Below are 6,428 nucleotides of genomic sequence, written 5' to 3' on the forward strand. Positions count from 1 at the left end.
CCAGCGGAGATGGGCGAAGTCGAGCCTGGGGCACACACGCTCGTAGCCGGGACAGGCAGTGAAGCCACGACATCGGATGAAGATATCGGCGGTGGGCGAGTAGCCGCGACTGACGAAGTCAACGGAAGACCGGAAGACGAACAACCCGTCGAAGTCGTCGAAGCAACCGCAGGAACAGTGTCGGCGGGTGGTTCAGGCAGCTCAAACTCGAATTCAGCCTCGCTCGAAGCGTCATCGTCGTCTTCAGAGCGAGCAGAAACAGCGGGTTGGGTAGCTAAACTCAACTGAAGGTGACGAACCTTCTTCCGCCGAGTCCGACGACGGGACTTTCCAGAGCGGGGCTTTCCTCCATCGGACACAGTAGCTTGAGGAGAACTTGGGTGCAAAAGTGCACTGCTAGCCTCGTGTCCATCCTCTCCGGGAAGTGGACAAGCGTACGGTTGAGGCGGATGCGGCGCCGATGGACGATGACGAGGACCTGCAGCAGTGGGAGACTTGGGGTTGGCATAACGTCGAAGCCGCTGAGTCGAGGTCAAGTTTGCCAAAGGCGTACGGTGAAGCTGGGCAAGAGTCGGCTCAGCCTGGTTCGTAGCCGCCGCTGAGCTGACTGGAGCCGCCGCCGAGTCTGCCAATGAAGTCACTGAAGACGCTTGACTAGCTGAGGGAGCCACACTAGGACCAATAATGGAACTCGCCACTGGAGCATCTCGGCGAGGATGGACAATCAACTCCAACCGCCGAGTTTCACCAGCGGGGATGTTGAGAACCTCAGGAAAGCGAGACCCCAAGACACGACACAGCCGGGCGTTGAGGAGAAGGTCGGACGGATCAAGCCCAGGAACTTGCAAGCCACCGCCAGCAGCAGCCATGTGAGGATCGTGCATCGGAATAATACCATTCCGACGGATGAGCCGCTTCTGTCGCAAGATCACAGCCCGCTGCTCAGCGATCACCGACTGAGCGTGCCGCAAGGGTTGAGTACCGGTGGAACTGTACAACCGCACCGACTCCTGCAGCTGTTCGAAGTGCTTGGAAGCAATGCCCTGAAGAGTGACGAACGCCGCATCCCTCTCAGAAATGGATCGGAGAAGGACGTCGACCTCGGCGTCCCGATCCAAGACTTGCTGATGGTGGAGCTGGGCCTGACCCAACGCAGCGTCAACCTTGCTCTGCTCAGCTGCGATGGCCCGAGCAAGTTTTGCCTCACTCAGAGCTACAGCCTTTCGCAGCGACGCGAAGAGATTAGCCGATTGCGTGGCAGCAGCCTCTAATCGAGACACTTGCTGTTGAGCCGACGAGAGCTGAGTTGACAAGTCGACATTGCTGAGAGCAAGCGAGTCCAGTCGCCGAGTCAGTGCGCGGTTCTCCTCCTGAGCAGCTTGATTGTCAGCTCGGAGATCGCCGATGATCTTTGGATAATCAAGAGCGGCGTAGTTACCTTTCAAGATATCCAACGGTGCCCCCGCGGAAGCAGCATGCAAAATCGCTCGCCGCTGCACGGGATCGGAGGGCTCCACGGAACGAGTAAATCCGTAAGCCATGAGCCTCGCCAAGAAGGTCAATTCTTCTCGGCGATCATGTCCTTGCTCGTTAAAATGGCCATAAGGGAGTCGGGACTCACTGGAGCAGCCGAGCTTGGCTGATTGGTGGCGCCCGAAGTGGTGTCGCCCGGCAAGCTCGGTGGACCAGGAAGGCGCACGCGAGAAGACTCTGCCGACTCCGCGTCAGACTCATGGGAAGTTGTCAGGTCAACCAGCCCAGCTTCATGCCGGTCGCTGACCCCACGAGTACCGACGGGTCGAGGAATCGACTCAGCTGGCACGCCTTCACCTCGACGAGGAGTTGGAGAAGAAGGATGGTGCCACGGGTTGTGCTGGAACAACATGCGAAGAGTAAGGAGCTGCCAAGTGAGTGACAGCGGAAGCAACGAACGTACCAAAGAAGGTGGTGGGGAGCCGCGAGACGTCATCAGCCGAGTATGGACCAACGGTGGCAGAACAAAATGAAGGATTAAGACACTCACCAGCTCGGCTCGTATCAAAACCGGGGCAGTTGTGGTGTAGGGATTTCCAGATTCGACCTTACGCCGACCTACTTTAGGTCAAGAATCGGCTCGGTCTGATAACCCAGAGCTTAGGAGCAAAGGATCACGGTAAGTACTCGGCGATCTGTCCGGATATGCTATCCGGATAGCCGCTGAGCTCAACGGTCGCCCGAACTCAGCTGAAGGGTCGGTACAGATCCGAAACGACTACATTTCACTGGATATTTGTATAGGAAGCATAGGATTAATTAGGGGGAGCCGAAAAGGCTCCCAGAAGATAACAGAGCAGAATTTTCCTTGTCCAAGACACGTGTACACTTTTCCGGTAAGTCCCTGCATAGGGCTGGATTATACCTCCCGTCAATACTCGAGAGGCATAGCTTGTAGGGTATTGACTGGTAGCGCCAAGAGATTAGGTCGGTCCGGGTAGGACAAAGTCTCGCTACGCGCGAAAGAAAGTCCCGCATACTCAGCGGGCCGGTACGTCGGATAGCCCGGGTGCCGTAACACTTCTAGCTGAGCTGCCTCTGCGCTCGGTGACCTGTAAAAGCGCTCGCGCGCCGTCGTCCATCCTTTGGTGGAGGGCACAGGGTTGTGAACGAGCTCAGCCGAACCAAACTCGGCGGAGCCTCGGAAGTGATCTGACTTGGTTAGTCGGACCCGAGTGGAAGCGAGCCACTCGTCTGTCCCGGAAGGGCCGGACCGCGAGGGGACCACCCTCTGCGCAGGCCATACAACCGCCGACCTAACTCGGCGATTTGTTGTGGTTTGTGTAAGGAATCCACATCTGACGGTATTTGTGTGTTCTACTACACCACACTCTCGTCGCGACAGCGCTCACGGCTCCACCGATCTGAGTTTAAAGAGGGTCTCCTCTATTACCGGGTGGAGCCCACTGATCCTCCACGGGTGGTCGTACCCAACGACGAGAATCTGAAGTTCGATATCCTCGCGGAGGCGCATGACGCGCCCTCCAGCGGCCACTTGGACCGCGACAAGACCTTTCTGTCGGTCTCTCAGTCCTTTTGGTGGACCCATCTGTACAAGTGGGTCGCCCGGTAGGTTAAGACATGCGAAACATGTCAGCGGGTCAAACCCGCAGGGCACTCTTCGGCTCCACTACAGAGACCGCCCGTACCGGCTGACTGCTGGAAGTCGATGAGTCTTGACTTCATCTTTAGGCTTCCCGCCGACGGACACGGCAACACCGGAATTTTGGTGTTCGTCTGTCGGCTGAGCAAGATGGTACATCTTGCTCCGGTTCCCATCACTGTTACGGGCGAACAAACCGCAAGGTTGTTCGTCGATGGCGTGTTCCGCTATCACGGTCTCCCGGAGACGATTGTCTCGGACCGAGACCCGCGGTTCACTGCTGCGTTTTGGAAAACGCTGTTCCCTTTACTGGGAACTCGTCTGCAGATGTCCACTGCGGACCATTCACAGACAAACGGCCAGACCGAGCGCGTCAATCGAGTGCTCGAGGACACTCTGCGCCGTGTGTGCGCGGGAGCCCCACGTACGTGGTCTGCGCAGCTTCCAGTTGTTGAGCTTGCGCTCAACAACGCGGTGCACGCGTCCACGGGGCTCACGCCGTTCTACTTTAACGGCTTCCGTTCTTCCAGAGTGCCTCTCACTCTTCGAGGAGCCACGGACTCCTCTATTCTAAGTGGGGGAGAGGCTCGGAAAGCCCTTTCCTCCCAGGTCTCGGATGTGAGGCCAGTTTCGCTGCGGAAACAGGTGGAATCCTTTATGGATACCAAGCTGAACATTGTCAGCAGGGTCCGCGATGCCATGGCAGCGGCCCAAGATAAACAAAAGGAGTACACAGACAAACAAGGAAGAGGAAACTTAAGTATATTTAAGGTGGGAGACTTAGTGTTGCTAGACTCGAGGAACCTACCTCTTGACACTGTCAGCTCTGTCGGCAGCAACAAGATGAAGCACCGCTTCATCGGACCATTTGCAGTCCTGGCCCGACATGGTGCGTCGTACACCATCGACCTGCCAAAGTCAATGGCGACGGACCCGACGTTCTATGTTGGACGTCTAAAGCGGTACTTTGACCCGCAGGGGGTTACTGACTCGCAGGCCCCTTGACCCAGCTCCTCGAAGCGAGGGCCGGTCACAGACGTCGACGAGGGCGTCGAAGCAGGCACCCAAGCCTCGGTCAGAACGGCAAGGCTGCGGTCAAGACCGTACGCCGGAAGGGCTCCGTACGAACGGACGAAGAGGCCCGGCGATCCACCCGCAGGTGCAGGCTCGCGACCTCTCGCTCCAACAGGTCCAGGCGGCCCGCAAGACGAGCGAGCTCGCCCTGGTTCCCGGCCTGGGCGGCAGCATCACCGCCCGTTCCAAGGGCTAGTGCAATCTCAAGCACGAGGACACGTTGACGGAGGCGGTCAACCTCAGGGTCCCGTGTCGGACCCGCAGTCGGAGCACTCGGACGAGAGTGGCTTTCGGGAGGCGCCGAGTACTCGCACGCGTACGGGGGCACCTCCGCCCCAGCTTGACCGGAATGGAGAAGTCCACTTCCACGTTGAGCGTATACGCCAGGAGCAACGGCGTCGCGGTAAGCGACAGCTCCTCGTGAAGTGGAGGGGTTATGCCCACTCCGAGAACTCGTGGAAGCCGATTGAACGGCTCCTGATTGACTGCCCGAAGGCTGTCGCAATCTGGGAACAGAAGCGGCGGCAGCTTCATAGGTAGTCCGGGGCTTCTTGCCCGAACGGGGTACGGACTATGAATACATTCCGTACCCGCGCTCATCGTGAGCGTCAGAAGCCGCGCGCTTCATGATGTCCCTTGGCAGCATGCGCTTGCTGACCAAGTGGGCAAACCTCACACGAAGATCACGCTGGTCCAGGATGCGGGACAGCAGCTGATCTTCATGGAGTTCCCGTAAACTCCGTGGGTGAGTACTTAAGGGTCTCCACCCATGGCCAGAACATGTCCTCACAAGAACTCCACGTGGAGCAGTTCTCGGGCAACACCCAGGGGTATCCCCAAATAGGATAGAGACCACCCCGGGTCTCGGGATTCTTACGACAAGTCGTGAAGTCCTTGAGAGGGATGCGGTGTGGCGCGAGAAGCACACACCGAGCAGCCTCCAAGTTGTCAACGAACAACTGTTCTTTCTGAACAAGGGCGCGTTTATAGATGCCCCTAGAAGTGTGGCCGCCCACAAGGCCACGAGGAGCGACGAGAAGCTCTAAGAAGAGGTCAGCCCCAGAGCTCTCCTCGGGAGGCCAATACCCTCTTGAGTTGATGGCAGAGTCCTGGCTGACGGGTGCCACCACCGAACCCCCACGCACACGCTGGGCAGCTTGGAATTCCTCCTGCTGCTGGTCGAGGTCATTCGAGACCTCTCGGGGCTCAGCAATAGCACCCTCCTCCTCCTCTTTTTCTTCCTTCTCCTCCTCTTCATCCGAGGAGTCGAAGATACTCTGATAGGAGTGTTGAGTCTCCTTCTCCTCGCGGAGTGGAGACTTAGAGGCTGTACGCTTCTTTGAGGGCTTGGCGCCTTCGGCTTTAGAGGCCTTAGCACGCGCAAAACCCTCGGCAAGCGAAAGACGTTTGCGAGGTTTCTCTTCCTCATCGCCACCGGCTTTGGGAGAGCCCTTAGCCTTGACGGCCGGACTCTCAGAGCGCACAGACGTTCTGGGACAGTGATCACCTTGATCACTAGCGAGTGACTGCACGCTGTCATCCTTGTGCTCACTGGGCACTGGGCTGAGCCCTCCCACAGAGCCCGCAGGAGCATCGTGCGTGCTCTCGGACTCGGCTTCATCCTCACTGCCAGAGTTGAACTCACGTTCCACGAACCGAGGGTTCGGACGATTGTCTGAGGCCGAGGGCGACGGACTGCGGCGCTTGCTTGCTCGCTTGCCCACAACCGCGTCACCCGAGGAACCGATCGCCTCGGAGGCCACCTGTGTAATGGGCTCTCCCAAGTTGCATATGTAGGTAGTTTTATAGGTTCTTTGTAGTGGTTCACACCATTACATAAGTAGGTAGATTTGCATTACAAAAGTAGGTGCAGCAGCACACGAGTAGCGTGTGCTGAACTGCCGTCACCTTATTGGTTGAAATATGGGGAGCCAGACCCATAATCAACCAATAAAGAGTTGACGTGTATTTGAGTGGTCAGGGCAAGCTGCCCTGGACCTAAATAAAAACAGAGTTGATTTTCCCTTCAGACTAAGTACTTGGTTTCAGTATCACTGAACTTGTACGCTTCCTCATCACTACGTGTAAGCAAGTAACGGACACCCCAGGCCCGTTACACCTGGTAGCACTTTGTAGTCCTTCCCATGACCAAGTTCACGATGAGCCAAGGTATGACGTCTGAAACTCCAGGGCCGACCCTGGAACATGCTGCTTTCCC

Source organism: Phytophthora infestans, genomic scaffold (genome assembly GCF_000142945.1).
Source record: "Phytophthora infestans T30-4 supercont1.46 genomic scaffold, whole genome shotgun sequence".
In the NCBI taxonomy this organism is placed as follows: domain Eukaryota; phylum Oomycota; class Peronosporomycetes; order Peronosporales; family Peronosporaceae; genus Phytophthora; species Phytophthora infestans.